Source organism: Bos indicus x Bos taurus, chromosome 8, assembly GCF_003369695.1.
Source record: "Bos indicus x Bos taurus breed Angus x Brahman F1 hybrid chromosome 8, Bos_hybrid_MaternalHap_v2.0, whole genome shotgun sequence".
NCBI lineage: Eukaryota > Metazoa > Chordata > Mammalia > Artiodactyla > Bovidae > Bos > Bos indicus x Bos taurus.
The window spans coordinates 7,900,106-7,919,252 of NC_040083.1; the positions used below are offsets into that span (position 1 = coordinate 7,900,106).

The 19,147-nt window shown below is 41.1% G+C and overlaps 1 long non-coding RNA gene across 1 annotated transcript; it reads right to left on the reverse strand.

Moving 5' to 3' along the window:
- Positions 1-15,911: 15,911 nt before the first annotated feature.
- Positions 15,912-17,915, reverse strand: LOC113896892. Its single transcript, XR_003512170.1, has 3 exons — positions 17,836-17,915; positions 17,675-17,747; positions 15,912-16,244 (listed from the first exon to the last, which is right to left on the reverse strand). It is a non-coding gene; the product is annotated as an uncharacterized LOC113896892 (long non-coding RNA).
- Between the last annotated feature and the right edge of the window lie 1,232 nt (positions 17,916-19,147).

A 19,147-nucleotide genomic window follows, 5' to 3' on the forward strand; every position in this document is an offset into this window, starting at 1 on the left:
TGTTGTTGTTTAGTTGTTAAGTTGTGTCCCACTCTTTTGCGACCCCATAGACTATAGCCCAGCAGGCTCCTCTGTCCATGGGATTTCCCAGGCAACAATACTGGAGTGGGTTGTTATTTCCTTCTCCAGAGGATATTCCCAACCCAGAGATAGAACCCGTGTCTCCTGTGTCTCCTGTATTGCAAGTAGACTCTTTATCACTGAGCCACCTGGGAAGTTCAGAAATTCAGTTGCTCAGTCGTGTCCAACTCTTTGTGACCCCACGGACTGCAGCATGTCAAGCTTCCCTGTCCATCACCAACTCCAAGCTTGCTCAAACTCATGTCCATCGAGTCACTGATGCCATCCAACCATCTCATCCTCTGTCATCCCCTTCTACTCCTGCCTTTAATCTTTCCCAGCAGCAGGGTCTTTTCCAATGAGTCAGCTCTTCGCATCACGTGGCCAAAGTATTGGAGTTTCAGCTTCAGCATCAGTCCTTCCAATGAATATTTAGGACTGATTTCCTTTAGAATTGCCTGGTTTGATTTCCTGACAGTCCAAGGGACTCTCAAGAGTCTTCTCCAACATCACAGTTCAAAAGCATTAATTCTTCAGTGCTAAGCTTTCTTCATAGTCCAACTCTCACATCCATACGTGACTACTGGAAAAACCATAGCTTTGACTAGACAGACCTTTGTTGACAAAGTAATATCTCTCCTTTTTAATATGCTATCTAGGTTGGTCATAGCTTTTCTTCCAAGGAGCAAGCATCTTTTAATTTCATGGTTGCAGTCACCATCTGCAGTGATTTTGGAGCCCAAGAAAATAAAGTCTGTCACTGTTTCCACTCTTTCGCCATCTATTTGCCATAAAGTGTGGGACTGGATGCCGCAGTCTTAGTTTTTTGAATGTTAAGTTATAAGGCAACTTTTTCACTCTCCTCTTTCACTTTCATGAAGAGGCTCTTTAGTTCTTCTTTGCTTTCTGCCATAAGGGTGGTGTCATCTGCATATCCGAGGTTATTGATATTTCTCCTGGCAATCTTGATTCCAGTTTGTGCTTCATCCAGCCCATTATTTCACATGATGTACTCTGCATAGAAGTTAAATAAGCAGGGTGACAATATACAGCCTTGATGTACTCCTTTCCCAATTTAGAACCAGTCTGTTGTTCCATATCCAGTTCTAACTGTTGCTTCCTAACCTGCATACAGATTTCTTAAGAGGCAGGTCAGATAGTTCCATCTCTTGAAGAATTTTCCACAGTTTATTGTGATCCACACAGTCAAAGGCTTGGCATAGTCAATAAAGCAGAAACAGATGTTTTTCTGCAACTCTCTTGCCTTTTTGATGATCTAGCGGATGTTGGCAATTTGATCTCTGGTTCCTCTGCTTTTTCTAAAACCAGCTTGAACATCTGGAAGTTCACGGTTCACATATTGCTGAAGCCTGGCTTGGAGAATTTTGAGCATTACTTTACTAGCATGTGAGATGAGTGCAATTGTGCGGTAGTTTGAACATTCTTTGGCATTGCCTTTCTTTGGGATTGGAATGAAAACTGACCTTTTCCAGTCCTGTGGCCACTGCTGAGTTTTCCAAATTTGTTGGCATATTGAGCGCAGCATTTTCACAGCATCATTTTTCAGGATTTGAAATAGCTCAACTGGAATTCCATCACCTCCACTAGTGTTGTTCATAGTGATGCTTCCCAAGGCCCACTTGACTTCACATTCCAGGATCTCTGGCTCTAGGTGAGTGATCACACCATCGTGGTTATCTGGGTCATGAAGATCTTTTTTGTATAGGTCTTCTGTCTTCTTGCCACCTCTTCTTAATATCTTCTGCTTCTGTTAGGTCCATACCATTTCTGTCCTTTATTGTGCTCATCTTTGCATGAAATGTTCCCTTGGTATCTCTAATTTTCTTGAAGAGATCTCTAGTCTTTCCCATTTTATCATTTTCCTCTATTTCTTTGCATTGATCACTGAGGAAAGCTTTCTTATCTCTCTGTGCTATTCTTGGAACTCTGCATTCAAATGGGTATATTTTTTCTTTTCTTCTTTGCCTTTAGCTTCTTTTCTCAGCTATTTGTAAGGCCTCCTCAGACAACCATTTTGCCTTTTTGCATTTATTTTCTTGAGGATGGTTTCAATCACTGCCTCCTGTAGAATGTCACATAGCCACCTGGGAAGCACTGTAATAAAATAGAATTCTAAAAAAGTAGTGAAAGCAAACTTTTCTATTCTAATCAAAGGGTAGGAAGCGCTTCCAAGTTTGAATATTTTTACCTCTAAATGGAAGTTAGTTTTCATTTAGGGTTTTTCTCATTTCTAAAAATGTTGTGGATTATAATTTAAATCTATAACAAAATAATCTATAAGTTCTAGAAAATGGCTTAATTTTATATTTACATATGTAATAGTTTTATAGAATTGATGAACTTCCCTGTAGCTCAGATGGTAAAGAATCTGCTTGCAATGCAGCAGACCTGGGTTTGATCTCTGGGTCAGGAAGATCCTCTGGAGAAGGGAATGGCCACCCACTCTACTATCCTTGCCTGGAGAATCCTATGGACAGAGAAGCCTGGTGGGTTACAGGCCATGGGCTGGCAAAAGAGTCAGACACAACTGAGTGACTAAGCACACAGTAGACATATAATTGATATTTCAAGAAATTAGGACAGTTCCTCAAACTTGGTAGGAATGGAATTTACTCTAAGTTCTGAGTTTCTGTATTTAGATGAGATTGCATTTACAAATCAGCTATTAACACATTCTTATTAGCAGCCTCAGATTACTTTTATCTGGACCCAAACTCAGTCCAAAATCCTAAAATCTACTCATCATCCTAATCCCCCATCTTTATTCAGGCCCCACCATCCTGGAAGAATCAGGAATAAAAACAGTGAAGAGTAAATAGATCCTCAGTCATGAAACTCAGTGGGGAAAAGCTAGTGTAAGACAACTGAGGAAATGCAGTGAATAAAGCACTATAGAAAAGGTCGTTTTGAACCTTTTGTATCAATAGGAGTCAGGGCTGGGGTGGGTAGCAGACATTAATCAAAGATACGAAAGTAATCTGTTAATTACTTAATATTTGCTTTTGTGCATCATTTTGTTCCTAAAGCTGAACTCAAAGTTCCCAACACACTCATTTAGTGCCCACTTTCCAATGTCCCTTTTTTTATGCTGTTTGAATCTACAGAAAAAATTTAACCTTGCTTCAAACTAATCACAAAAATAAGATCTAGCTTAAATAAAGTTCTAAATGTAAAAAATAAAAACTCCCACAAAACTCTTGCTTTCTACTTTTAGTTATATGGAAGATTACAAACCCTAATAACCCTTTTGGGTAAAACACCTATAATTATCTATTTTTTAAAGAAAATTTAAAACCCAACATACTATTAAATGCATAGCTGGCCTGGCAGAAAAGTAAAAGGGAACTCTCAAAGACCAAAAATTATGGAAATGATGAATTCAGAAATGTGAGCAAGGCTATAGAAGCAGTTACTGTTCAAGGAAACTTTGGGGGCCTGGAGTTTCCATTTGATAGTCTGCTTGAGGGGAAAGGAGATGAAGTCTAGACCCTGTACAGGTGGTTAAGTCTACCATCTGGAAACCTTCATTATATGGGACCCTGAAAGCCACATTTCATTGAGTAATCCAGGGGGAAAAAAATCCCCTTTGGATTTTTCCCTTACTCTCTTAAGGAGATAGTAAGGAAACATCTCTCTTGACTTTAACTCTGGGCGATGGGGAGACAAATATATTAAGAATTTGCACTTCACCCTCAGACAGGTTTAGGGCCAGAATGTATACTGTCTGAGAGTCCTGAGAACACCAAATTGATCATTTAAAAACATCCTTGATTGCTTGTATATCAGGTGTCTGCAAAAGCAAATGTGACTATTTGCTCAAGGAATGCCCCTCAGACTCAAGTCAAAGAAGTGTCACAGGTGGGTTCCACCGGACACAGTCTCGTAACGACAATTTATAAGACACAAGAGAAAACAAGCCACAATAGCAGGAGTTAGGAGGAAGAGGAGAGAAACATTCACAAAAGCCTGAAGACACTGGAAAGGAAAGTAAATATTTAATATGTTTGTAGAAATAAAAGGGAGACAGTGAAGGACAGGGAAGCCTGGCGCGCGGCAGTCCATGGGGCCACGAAGAGTCAGACACGACTAAACAACAACAGGAAATCAAAGGAGGTGCTAGAAGTATGACTTTGGAATATCAAATAAGAAAGAATTTTGCCAGTTTACAAGCAAGAACTTGGATCTGCTACAATCTGTACAATTTACAGTTAGTACTAATCTTAACAATTAGTTCCTAGAAAATTGAGAGCATCTACTCAGTTGGCTACAAAGACAAGCTGAGATCTGACCACAAAGTTCTATTTAATGCTTAGACCAATATAACATTTTGTATGCAATCATGTTGGCAAACAATGTTATGTGAACAACCTAATTCTGCATTAAAAATCCTTCCTCTAAGATCCTCATGGAATCTGTTATTTGACTGCTGACTACACGTACCGTAAAATTTTGCCAAGGCTCAATTTTGTTGCTCCTTTGTTTCTAACGTTTTTGGAGGGTCACCATAGATCACCCAGAGCTTGCCCCTCAATTCTGGACCAGGGGACGTTTTGGCAACATGAAAGAGGACTGTGTGTCCGTCTCTCGACCTTCTCACCTGAGAGGCCACTGCTAAGCAGAGCCCAAGTAGCGGCGGTGACTGGGAACCCGGAGTTATCGCCTGTCAGAGCCCCTACAAGTGGCCATGAGATCGTCGAAGCTGGATGGTGAGTCGATGCGAGTTCATCATATGCTGTTTCTACTTTTGTATGCATACGGAAATCTCCATTAAACATTAAAAACTAGGTTCTGCTATATCTACAGAACACTTCTCTCAACAATAGCAAACTGTACGTTCTTCCCAAATGCATATGAAATATTCTCCAGGATAGAGTGTATGCTATCCCATAAGAGAGACCTTAATACACTTAAAATGACTGCATTAAACTAGTACAGCCTCTGACCAAAATGGAATTAAATTAGAAATCAGTAACAGAAAGTAAGTTGGGAAACTCACATATATGTGAAAATTAAATAACACAGTCCTAAATAACCAATAGACCAAAGGAGAAATAAAAACAAAAATTTAAAAATATTTTGAGATGAATGAAAATGGAGATACAAAACCCAAAATTTATGCAGCTAAGGCAATGCCTACAGGAAAATTCGTAGCTGTGAATGTCTATATGAACAAGGAACGCCTGGAAGTCGGCTCATGTAATACACAATGTCAACAGAATAAAAGCAAAGCCCACACGATTAGCTCAGTAGAAGCAGAAGACGAGATCCGATACCCTTTCTCATTTAAAAACAACAGACAAAACCACGCAGCAGATACACAGAGAAACTTCTTCAACCTGAGAAAGGGCATTGGTGAAAAATCTACAATTAACATCATACTTAACGGTTCTGAAAAGTAAAAAATAATACAAAATGCTTTTGCCACTTCTATTCAACATTGTACAAAAGGTTCCAGTAAGGCAGTTAGGGAATAAAGCAAACTGAAAGTCATCCAGATTAGGAAGGAAGACATAAAATTATATCTATTTATATTTAACATCTGAGTGAACTCCGGGAGTTGTTGATGGACAGGGAGGCCTGGCGTGCTGCGATTCATGGGGTCACAAAGAATCGGACACGACTGAGTGACTGATCTGATCTGATCCTTAACATCATCTTCCATAGAGAAAATCCTGGAGAATTCATTAAAAAGGCCCCACAGCTATTAGAACTAATAAACAAGTTCACCAGAATTATAGGATACACAATCAACACACAAAAATCTTCTGTTATTTCTATATGCTTTTTCCATGAACAATCTGAAAATAATTCCATTTACAAAAGTATGAAAAATACTTAGGAATAAATTGAACAAAAGAAGTATAAAATTTATATTCTGAAATCTAGAAAATATTGTTCAAAGAAATTTTTAAAGATCTAAATAAATAGACATCTCATGTTCATGGATTGAGAGCTTTAGTACTGTTAAAAAGACAACATTCCCCAAAGTGATCAGGTTCAACGTAATCACTACTGAAATCCCAGTTAGCTTCTTTGTAGAGACTGACAATCTGGTTATAAATATATTTATAGATAAATGCATCACATATGTTTATATGGAAATGCAAGGGACTCAACCAAAACAATCATAAAAAAGAACAAAACTGGAGGAATCACACTTCTTAAATTCAGATGTTACTGCAAAGTAATGGTTATCCAGATAGCGTGATATTCGTACAAGGATAGATATATAGATCAATGGAGTAGAACTGAGAGTCCATAATAAACTTTAAGAGGGAGGGGACATATGTGTACCTATGACAGACACATGTTGATGTCTGACAGAAATCAGCACAATATTGTAAAGCAATTATCCTCCAATTCAAAATAAATTTTAAAACAAACAAGTGTGGCCATTATTATATAATAAATTTAAATGGAGTCACCTATAAAAAATTTTGTACATCTGAAACAAGTATAATAATAGGCTGGTTTAAACTAAGGGGTTTTGCGTGTACAGGAACAGCAGTCAAGATGGGAAGGGGGATGCCTGACCTTTACACAGACAGGCATGTTTAAGCAGGTGTGCAGGGGCTGGGCATTTGCAAAGAGCAGGACAAGGGTGAGTGAGATAAGCTCCAGTTCCTAGTATTGTAAGTCCCCACTTTCTGAGACTACGTGACCTATATGATCCAGACTGTGCAAGGAGCAAGCTGAGTTATAGAGGCAGAACCAGCAGGAGGTTATGTAAAGTTTTAAATTTCCTCTTCAACAGTAGGGGATGGTAATGACTCTGACACCCCCTCCCCAATCTCAATGATTAACTGAGATGACTTTCCAGTTTCCCTTTAGCAGCTTTCATGGCTGAGCAGAATCTAGTCAGGTTTGAGGAAAACATCGAGTCCACCATCTCCCCAGACTGCCAGCCTTCTGATAAAAGGCACCTCTCCTTTCTACCAACATCTGTAAATATTGATTTTTAAGCAGCAATCAGCAGGACCTGATCTGATAACAAAATGTCCAGAACACAGAAATCTAGAGAGACAAAAAATGATTTTGGTGATTGCTTGGAGCTGGAGGTATAAGAGGACATGAAGACGATAGCTAAAGGATGTGGAATTTCTTTTTTCAAAAAAAATTTTTTTAATGTAGATCATTCTTTTAAGTCTTTATTGAATTTGTTACAATATTACTTTTATGTTCTGGTTTCTTTGCCCTGAGACATGTGGGATCTTAGCTTCCCAACAGGGATCGAACTTGTATTCCCAGCACTGGAAAGCAAAGTCTTAACCACTGAACTGCCAGGGAATTTCTTGCTGCTGCTGCTAAGTCACTTCAATTGTGACCGACTCTGTGAGACCCCATGGACAGCAGCCCACCAGGCTCCTCTGTCCACAGGATTCTCCAGGTACGAATACTGGAGTGGATTGCCATTTCCTTCTCCAAGGGAAGTCCGTGGAATTTCTTTTCCAGGTGGCAAAAATGTTCCAAAATTGATCATGGTGATGTTTGCAGAGCCCTTTAATATACTAAAATCTAGTGGTTTGTAGAGTTTAAATGAGTGAATTGTATGGTATGTGAACTACATCTCAACAAAACTCTTACAAGGAGACAGAGAGAGAGGGAGAAGCTGTTGGTAAAGGCAGAGATGCAAATTAATGTAGGGTTAATATTTAACCTCACATCCATACGTGACTACTGGAAAAACCAGTAGTCACGTATGGATGTGAGAGTTGGACTGTGAAGAAAGCTGAGCGCTGAAGAATTGATGCTTTTGAACTGTGGTGTTGGAGAAGACTCTTGAGAATCCCTTGGACTGCAAGGAGATCCAACCAGTCCATTCTAAAGGAGATCAGTCCTGTGTGTTCATTAGAAGGAATGATACTAAAGCTGAAACTCCAATACTTTGGGCACCTCATGCGAAGAGTTGACTCACTGGAAGAGACCCTGATGCTGACAGGGATTGGGAGCAGGAGGAGAAGGGGACGACAGAGGATGAGATGGCTGGATGGCATCACCGACTCGATGGACATGAGTTTGGGTGGACTCCAGGAGTTGGTGATAGACAGGGAGGCCTGGCATGCTGTGATTCATGGGGTTGCAAAGAGTCGGACACAACTGAGCAACTGAACTGAACTGAAGGGAACAAATCTCTTACCAAAAAAAAAAAAAACCAATATTCATGATTTTCACTCGTTCATACACTATAGGAAAGATCTTACAACTTAACCAGAAAAATGGAATCAGTGTATTAGTTGCCAAGGTCTTCTGAGGGATAACTTGTTTGGATGTAGGATGTTTGGTAATTCATCTTCAAGAAGCTCTTAAATTTAAAGATGTGAAAACTCCTAAAGTCCAGAAGTTGCCTTAAGTCACAGCAGGAACTGATAGCTACTCCCATTCTGCTTTCTGTGCCTCCTGCTAGGGACTGAATGTGTCCCCCACATCACCATGCTGTTTCTAAAGCCCATTGTGATGGTGTTAGAAGGTGGGCCTTTGGAAGGTGATTAGGTTGTGAGGGTGAAGCCCTCAGAAATGGGATTAGTGCCCTTACAGGAGAGGCCCCAGAGAGCTTCCAAGTTTCTTCCTTCACATGAGGTCACAGCAAAAATGAACCTGGAGGCGGGCCCGCCCATGACCAGACTACCACCCTGATCTTGGGCCTCCAGGACTGTGGGCAATAAATAAACTGTCTGCTATTTATAAGTCACCAAGTCTGTGGTATTTTGTTATAGCAGCCTGAAAGGACTAAGATACCATGAGAAGGCAATTCCCCTCACCAACCGCTCACTGTAACTGCGACAGGAAAATCAGGTTCTGACCCAGCAACACCCTCTCTCAAACAGCTCTTACACAGATGGGTCTCTGCTGTCAACCAACACATACCCATAGGAAGTAGACCTTGAATGAAAGATGAGGTGGTAATAGATAAACCTTTGTCATGAGTTAGGTGCTATTTTTAAACCTAATTAAGAGCCCTTAAATTTTTAAAAAAATCTCCAATAATTTATGAAACCTATAATACAACCAATCCATGTTGTACCAGATGTGAGAACAAATTACATCTTGATACAGTTTCCAGAATGGTTCGAAAATGCACGTGGGAATCACCAGGATAGCCTGTCTGCCCAGGGAGTTAGCAAATACAGTTGGAAAGTCAAATTCAATACAGTTCCTATTTTGATGATTTTTTGCAGTTAAAAAGAACATAAATAAGCAAGATAAAGAATCTTGAAGACTCCCCAAAGAGTAAAAAAGTTTTAAAATGATGCCAAAATACTTAATGCTTTAAACATGCTGGCCCTTTAAGAAAAACTCTTCGGCCATGGGAAATAAAATGTACAAGTTGTTGGAGACTCAAGTTGCAAATTATATACTGTAACCACCTATATATGCTTGTATTTCAAATAGTGTAAAGAAATCAGTCTTCTAGAAACTGAAGAATCCACTAGCTCCCTTTTTGGAAAGGCAGATTTCCAATACAAATACTTTAATTTAACACAGTTATTAAAACATGGATTAAAAGGTATATTTTTACAAACCAATGTGCATATACTTAACATCTATAGCTATAAACTTAAAAATGGTTAACACGATGTAGAAAAAGACATATATTACCCTAATAAGGGAACCTTTCATGCAAAGATGGGCTCGATAAAGGACGGAAATGGTATGGACCTAACAGAAGCAGAAGATATTAAGAAGAGATGACAAGAATACACAGAAGAACTGTACAAAAAAGATCTTCACAACCCAGATAATCACGATGGTGTGATCACTGACCTAGAGCCAGACATCCTGGAATGTGAAGTCAACTGGGCCTTAGAAAGCATCACTACGAACAAAGCTAGTGGAGGTAATGGAATTCCAGTTGAGCTATTCCAAATCCTGAAAGATGGTGCTGTGAAAGTGCTGCACTCAATATGCCAGCAAATTTGGAAAACTCAGCAGTGGCCACAGGACTGGAAAAGGTCAGGTTTCATTCCAATCCCAAAGAAAGGCAATGCCAAAGAATGCTCAAACTACCGCACAATTGCACGCATCTCACACACTAGTGCAGAGAAGGCAATGGCACCCCACTCCAGTACTCTTGCCTGGAAAATCTCATGGACGGAGGAGCCTGGTAGGCTGCAGTCCATGGGGTCGCTAAGCTGGACACGACTGAGCAACTTCACTTTCGCTTTTTACTTTCGTGCATTGGAGAAGGAAATGGCAACCCACTCCAGTGGTCTTGCCTGGAGAATCCCAGGGATGGGGCAGCCTGGTGGGCTGCGTCTATGGGGTCACACAGAGTCGGACACAACTGAGGTGACTTAGCAGCAGCAGCAGCAGCACACGCTAGTAAAGTAATGCTCAAAATTCTCCAATCCAGGCTTCAGCGATACGTGAACCGTGAACTTCCTGATGTTCAAGCTGGTTTTAGAAAAGGCAGAGGAACCAGAGATCAAATTGCCAACATCCGCTTCGTCATGGAAAAAAGCAAGAGGGTTCCAGAAAAACATCTATTTCTGCTTTATTGACTATGCCAAAGCCTTTGACTGTGTGGATCACAATAAACTGTGGAAAATTCTGAAAGAGATGGGAATACCAGACCACCTGACCTGCCTCTTGAGAAATCTGTATGCAGATCAGGAAGCAACAGTTAGAACTGGACATGGAACAACAGACTGGTTCCAAATAGGAAAAGGAGTACGTCAAGGCTGTATATTGTCACCCTGCTTATTCAACTTCTATGCAGAGTACATCATGAGAAACGCTGGGCTGGAAGAAGCACAAGCTGTAATCAAGATTGCCGGGAGAAATATCAATAACCTCAGATATGCAGATGACACCACCCTTATGGCAGAAAGTGAAGAGAAACTCAAAAGCCTCTTGATGAAAGTGAAAGTGGAGAGTGAAAAATTTGGCTTAAAGCTCAACATTCAGAAAATGAAGATCATGGCATCCAGTCCCATCACTTCATGGGAAATAGATGGGGAAACAGTGGAAATAGTGTCAGACTTTATTTTTTTGGGCTCCAAAATCACTGCAGATGGTGACTGCAGCCATGAGTCTGAGTGAACTCTGGGAGTTGGTGATGGACAGGGAGGCCTGGTGTGCTGTGATTCATGGGGTCGAAAAGAGTCAGACAGGACTGAGCGACTGAACTGAACTAAATAGTAAAAAAGGTATATATTATCCTAATTAGTAAAAAATTAAAACAATGTCTAAATAAATCCTTAATAAAAATATAAAAAATACTTCTGCTTTCTAATACTAAACCAATTCTCTCTATAAAGATTTTGGATCAGAAAAGAAAAAAAATGTAAGAGTTTAATAACAGCAGTTCCTTTTGACAAATTACAAGGAATAAATAAATGCAATTCAGCATTTGGTCAACAACTACTTACCAGATAATGGTTCCAGAAACCCCATATTCACATTTATGTTTTAAGAGTTTTAATATTATTTAGTATAAGAAAGTTATATAAAAATCTATATTTCAGATTCACCTAATACTACTAATCAATTATGAATTTTGCTTTTTAAAAGTTATACATCTGATTTTATCATAATGTACAATATAATTTAAATATAACATCTTAGTTATGCAATTATTATCCTACCACAAGCTTGACTGAATAGGATGTCCTAAATTTCTTATACTTGTCAGGTTATCATTACTTACATGGTATATTTAAGACGGTAAATACAAGCCAGAGTATTCATGAGAGTTACAACTAATGGATTTGTGTAAAATCCTGCAAACCAATGCAAACCAATGGACTCACCCCACCTTTTCTGCCTGGATAAGGTTTACAGTGTTGCATTTCCTGTAAGTTTTTAATAATAACCATGATTATGTATTTTTTAATGTCAACAGATCCCTAATTGACCTGAGACCTTAAGTTCCAACTGAGGAGACTGGGGAGTAATTTCTATGTATCTGGAAATTTCCCAAAGAAAAAAATTTAAATTTATAAGAAAAAAAAGAAACTAAGTTCATGTTCACATGGTTTGGGCTTATGTATTCCTGCCATATGAACACATATGACACTTCATGACACTCACAAAGAAAGTAAAAATCATAAACGTTGCTTAATAACATTCCTGATAAGAGTTTCAAAGGGTTAAATAACTCTGGCCTTTAAACACTGTTTGGGTACAAGGCTATCAGGAGCAAGGCGTGGAGAGACTCTGGGAGGAAGATGTGACGGGCCCCGAAAGCCTGCAGACAGAGCTCTCTGCCGCAGTGGGAGAGCACCTGTCCTGGACCAGTCCTGGGCCATCACAGGGGAGGGCGGCGCCTGTGAGGAGCAAGGTGTCCACCTGGAGCGCGGTACCCCACTTTTTGCATGAATGAATGAACGATGCCCGGCTGATCCAGTGGTGGATGGTGAGCTGCCAGCCTCGCTGTTGTCCCTGCGCTCCTCAGTGACAGGTGATGGCTGTGAGCTGTGCCTGCCGCATCCCCTGGGGTGTGCTCTGGCCTCTCCTAAGAGTCTGCTAACATTTGTACAGACTCCGTTTAGGTCTTGGATCCTCCCCACTTTATGCAAATTCCTAACGGTGGTAATATTACCTTCAGGACTGGTTACTGTGAAATATATTAGGTCAAGACAATGGACACTTCCTGTTTTTTGATACCTTTGTTTTTATCTTAATAAATTGATCGTTTCTGCTTTTAAATTAATAGACTCTTTATCTCCCTCCTAATCCTTTTATCCTATCCTCACCGACTCTGAAGTTTCCCCTATTATTTACATCTTTTATTAGTGGGGTACATTTGTTGATTACCAATACTGAAGCATTGTTAACAACTAAATCCACAGTTTACATTAGTGTTCACTCTTTAGTCAGTTCAGTTCTGTCACTCAGTCTTGTCTGATTCTTTGCGACCCCATGGACTGCAGCACGCCAGGCCTCCCTGTCCATCACCAACACCAAGCTTGCTCAAACTCATGTCCATCGAGTCAATGATGCCATCCAACCATCTCATCCTCTGTCATCCCCTTCTTCTCCTGCCTTCAATCTTTCCCAGCAGTAGGGTCTTTTCCAATGAGTCAGCTCTTCACATCTGGTAGACAAAGTATTGGAGATTCAGCTTCAGTGTCAGTCCTACCAATGAACATCCAGGACTGATCTCCTTTAGGATGGACTGGTTGGATCTCCTTGCAGTCCAAGGGACTCTCAAGACTCTTCTCCAACACCACTTTTCAAAAGCATCAATTCTTTGGCGCTCAGCTTTTTTTATAGTCCAACTCTCACATCCATACATGACTACTGGAAAAACCATAGCTTTGACTAGATACTCTCTACTTTTTAATATGTTGTCTACGTTGGTCACAGCTTTTCTTCCAAGGAGCAAGCTTCTTTTAATTTCATGGCTGCAGTCACCATCCATAGTGATTTTGCAGCCCAAGAAAATAAAGTCTGTCACTGTTTCCATTGTTTCCCCATCTATTTCCCATGAAGTGTGGGACAGGATGCCACAGTCTTAGTTTTTTAAATGTTAAGTTTTAAGCCAACTTTTTCACTCTCTTCTTTCACTTTCATCAAGAAGCTCTTTAGTTCTTAGCTTTCTGCCATAAGGGTGGTGTCATCTGCATATCTGATATTATTGATATTTCTCCCAGCAATCTTGATTCCAGTCTGTGCTTCATTCAACCTGGCATTTCGCATGATGTACTCTGCATAGAAGTTAAATAAGCAGGATGACAATATACAGCCTTGATGTACTCCTTTCCCAATTTGGAACCAGTCTGTTGTTCCATATCCCGTTCTAACTGTTGCTTCCTGACCTGCATACAGATTTCTCAAGAGGCAGGTCAGGTGGTCTGGTATTCCCATCTCTTGAAGAATTTTCCACAGTTTGTTGTGATCTACACAGTCAAAGGCTTTGGAATAATCAAGAAAGCAGATGTAGATGTTTTTCTGTAACTCTCTTGCTTTTTATATGTTGGCAATTTGACCTCTGGTTCCTCTGCCTTTTCTAAAACCAGCTTGAACATATGGAAGTTCTTGGTTCATGTACTGTTGAAAGCCTGGCTTGGAGAATTTTGAGTATTACTTTGCTACCGTGTGTGATAAGTACAGTTGTGTGATAGTTTGAACATTCTTTGGCATTGCCTTTCTTTGGGATTAGAATGAAAACTGACCTTTTCCCATCCTGTGCCCACTGCTGAGTTTTCCAGATTTGTTGGCATATTGAGTGCTGCACTTTCACAGCAGCATCTTTTGGGATTTGAAATAGCTCAACTGGAGTTCCATCACGCCACTAGCTTGGTACGTAGTGATGCTTCCTAAGGCCCACTTGACTTCATATTCCAGGATGTCTGGCTGTAGGTGAGTGATCATACCATCGTGGTTATCTGGGTCATGGAGATCCTTTTTGTATAGTTCTTCTGTGTATTCTTTTCACCTCTTCTTAATATCTTCTGCTTCTGTTAGGTCCATACCATTTCTGTCCTTTATTGGGCATATGCCCATCATTATTGTATTATACAGAATAGTTTCAGTGTCCTAGAAACTCCATTCCTCTACTTTTTAGTTTAGTTTTAATTGCAGTTGAGAACCTTTTTTTTTTTTGGAATGCCCACTACCTTTGGTTTTTCCCCAAATGGTTACTAGGTAAGATTATAAACAAAACAAAAAGATAATTTATGGATTCAGAGGAACTATCAATATTTGCAAATGATGTGGCCAACAGGGCTTAATTATACCAATAGTTCATACAACTCGATAACAAAAGACAAACAGCCCAATCAAAAAATGGGCATAAGATCTAAATAGACATTTCTTCAAAGATGACATACAGATGGCCAACAGGCACATGAAGAGATGCTCATGGCCTATAATCACTAGAGAAATGCAAATCAGAACTACAATAGAGTACCACCTGCCACTGGTCAGAATGGCTGGGGAGCTCCGTTTTCTTCTCTGTGAAGTTGGGACTGGGGGAATAACAGTATCCACCCTATAAGATCTGGGGGCAGAGGGGAGGAAAGGATGGGGAGTTACATGGGTACAGGGCTTCAGTTTTGCATGCTCAGATTCTGGAGGTGGATGGTGATGACGGATGCACAGCCACGTGAATGCACTTATCGCCACAACACTGTACACTTGAAAACAGTTCATTTGCAAACTCTATGTCATATGTATTTCACAATTTAAAATAGTTTATAAAAGCAAAAAATGGGGGGAGCTCGTTTCTACACGGTTCCTGGAAACATACCCCTAGGCTGTCTGCCGCCCAGGGGCAGGTGGGAACTGGTGTTCATTTCACAGCATTAGCTGGTGAGGGTCAGACGCTGGGCTTGCCCTCTGGACTTCAGTTTCCTCACCCCAAAACTGAAGTCACTGTGAGAAGTAGAAATAAAGCAGATACAACTGTTAGACATGGAGGCCTAGCCTTAACTGGCTTCCCTGTTGGCTCAGTGGTAAAGAATCCACGTACCAAAGCAGGAGACAGAGATTCAATCCCTGGGTTGGAAAGATTCCCTGGAGGAGGAAATGACAACCCTGGCCTGGAGAATCCCCATGGACAGAGGAGCCTGGTGGGCTATAGTCCACAAGGTGGCAAAGAGTCAGACATGACTTAGCGACTAAATAACAAACAACAAACAACAATCCAGCCTTGCTGCTGCTGCTGCTAAGTCGCTTCAGTCATGTCCGACTCTAGCGACCCCATGGACTGCAGCCCACCAGGCTCCTCCGTCCATGGGATTTTCCAGGCAAAAGTACTGGAGTGGGGTGCCACTGCCTTCTCCGAATCCAGCCTTAGTAAACAGTAATAGTTGCTGCTAGGGGAAGCTACCAGGGAACGGGGTTGACTCAGCCGCCAGGGACTGGCACCCCAGACTCAGCAGGGTGGTATCCAGATGCCCCCTCATTTCGGGGGCTGGAACGCAGCTTCCAGTGCAAACCAGAGGGGCAGAAATTTTGCAGCAATGCCAATGAGAAGGGACAGAATTGTGGTCAGTTTCTCTGGAGGGGTTAAAAACTCACCAAGTTCCAATGGAGGGCAGGGGCATGACATCTTGACTTGTTTTTGAAGCATGTATTTAGATTTCACAAGAGGCATGAGGTTGCAGCCAGAACACACTCACCGTGGGACTTTCAACTCGTCTTCCCTCTGACCGATCCTTCCAGCTCCAGGCCTGAACTGCTGTTTGTCAGTTGCTCTGAATTCTTCCCAAATAGGCCTTAAATGAAGGGGGCAGGATTAGGCCCGGGGAACGTGGTCTCCACAGGCCGGAGGAGGACGCATCAAGTGGCTGGCACTGCTCTCACCCTTCTCTCCTTCTCTGAAACACTTTCTCAACCCTTGCTCCCTGCTTCTCTAAAGCAGTATCCAGTTTCCTGATAGAAAAGCCTTCCTTCAATTTTTGAATGGCTGTCAGCAGCTGGCCACCTCCCACAACGGGAGTGAAAGTTGCTCAGTCATGTCTGACTCTTTGTGACCCCACGGACTATACAGTCCATGGAATTCTCCAGGCCAGAATACTGGAGTGGGTAGCCTTTCCCTTCTCCAGTGGATCTTCCCAACCCAGGAATCAAACCTGGGTCTCGTCCATTAGAGGCAGATTCTTTACCACAACGGGAGGTGGACAGCAAATTGTTTGAGATTTAAGGCCCAGGCAGACCTATTATAATTAACACCTGGGGTGGATCATTTTTTAATATGTCCCTGTCCATATACAACAGAATTACTTTTAGTAACAATCATATAATATTTCATTATTCAAATTTAGAACAGAGTTCAAGTTTGAACTAAATTTTCACTTGAAATTTTCACTTGCCGATAGAAAATATTAGATCTCACAGTTCCGTATTTTACTATTTAAAAATTGTTGTTGTTGTTGTTGAGGTACAATTGAATTTAACTTTGTAGTCTGCGCTTCTCAGGCGGCGCAGTGGTGAAGAATCCTCCTGCGTCTGAGACACAAGAGACTGGGGTTGGATCCCTGGCTCAGGAAGATTTTTTGGAGGAGGAAATGGCAACCTGTTTCCATATCCTTTCCTGGGAAATCCCATGGACAGAGGAGCCCAGCAGGCTGTAGGCCGTGGGGTCACAGAGGGTCGGACAGCACAGATAGCTGTACTATGAGACAATCACCAGGATGAATTTAGCTACCATCCATTACCACACATGGTTACCTTTTTTTTTTTCTTGTGAGGAGAACTTTTAAGATCTACTCTCTCAGCCACCTTCAAGCATACAAAACAGTATTATTAACTACAGTCACCATGTTATACCTTACAGGACTTGTTTATTTTATAGCTGGAACTGTTTTAAATTTTACAATCAAAACCTCCAAGTTTACGGTATCATGTAGAATGACAAACGTGAAATAACTCAAGGCCATGCCTTTGTGCAATCCCCGTATTATCATGGGTTATTTTGAATTGGCTATTAAAATAGGTGTTGGAAACAGTTACTGCTCAATAATTAAACCCCAAGCTCCGGGAGACATCCAGTGGTAAGACTCTGTCCTTCTACTTTAGAGGGACCGAGTACCATCTCTGATCACCCAGGCACACGGTGTGGCCAAAAAACAAAAACAAAAGCCCGTCCACCCTCCCTTCCCCTCCCCCACAAGCTTTGAACCTTTCTGTATCAAATGGAACTTACCCTGGACTGAAAACGCATGAAGCTGAACCCACCAAGCAGGAACTTCGGCACAGCAGGGAGTTCTCTGGATAAACTTTCAGATAGAATACAATCATTAACGGATAAAGAAGGAAATGTATCATGTTGAAGCTTACATATGTACTAATAAAGCACCATCTTACCTGCCAGAAGTTGTTTAGAACTTGAAACAATGAGAGATTTGTGTGTGTGTGTGTGTGGAAGGAGGAGGATTTTATCACTGACATTATTTGGAATTACTGGCACAGGGTTGCCGGGAGCCGGTGAGGCATTCCGCTCGTGACAAAGGTCGTGAGGAAGGAGGCTCGGCATACGCAAAGGCGGAATCGAGCCTCAGGGGTCCGCCGGGATATTCTTGAGCATTTTCCCCCCAAAAAACTAGAGTCTGCCTACTTTATTGCTTTGTGCTCTCACCTCTGACTTTACTGGGGGCTGTCCCCTACCACCATCTCGCTCTCTCTGTCAAAGAGTTAACTTACAGCTCCAATTAATAAAGTTCCTAGGCAATTAGGAGTGTTTAAATCCAAACCCCTCAGATGGCTCTCTAACTCGCCTGACAAGTTTACCCGGACTCCTACAGCTATGCATACGATTGTTTACAGTCTCCCAGCCTCAAGAGGCACGGGAAGCTTAAGATATTCAAATAGCTTAGAGCCTCTCAGAGACTTAGAAACTGTCAGAATAAGACTAGTAAAGGATTTCATTGATGAGCCAATGCTTGTTGCCAAGTTTTTCACATCCCCTGAATTGTATCCTTGAATGTGTATTAATTAATATAGTTGGTATGTAGAAAAAATAAGTAGTGGCCTCGGTGTTAGTAACTTTAGACCCTTAAGGTAATAAATTCTTTTCTTTGTTGTAAACCCATTACACATCCGCCCTATAGGAATGCAATTTTATCTTCGGAAGATGGCGCCAAACCTTAAAATAATTACTCTTAGAGAAAATAAGTCTTTGTTGATAAATCCTTGTCAAGAGTCATAAAATGTTAGTAGGCCTTCTGGCCAGAAGATGATGTAAATCACCTAAACCATTTGTATACGATAAATTTGCAGGAAAGAAACCCTGGTTTTTGATAAGAATCAAAGACTGCTGACTTTGCATCCCCTATTATCCTCTATGTGTAACTTAGGGTATAAAAGCCCCTGTTAAAAATAAAGCTTGCTCACCAATGCTTGGTCTCCCCATGTCATTCTTTCCTTTAACTTCCAGCTGAAGTCTCCATCTGGAGCGTGGATATCCTCTGCGACCACTTATTTGCCTGGGCTTCTAAGACCCACTCAAGAAGGTGTCTAAGGTGGGGCACCTTCCGCTATTCGAGAGGGCGCCTGCGGCCTCCGTGGTCAGAGCTAACCTGGTGTCATGGGTTATATTGATTTTCCGCGTAAACCAAGCTACTCAGCCTCTTTTCTCCACTGAATTTTCCTACTGAGCTATCCTCATTCTATTACTCTT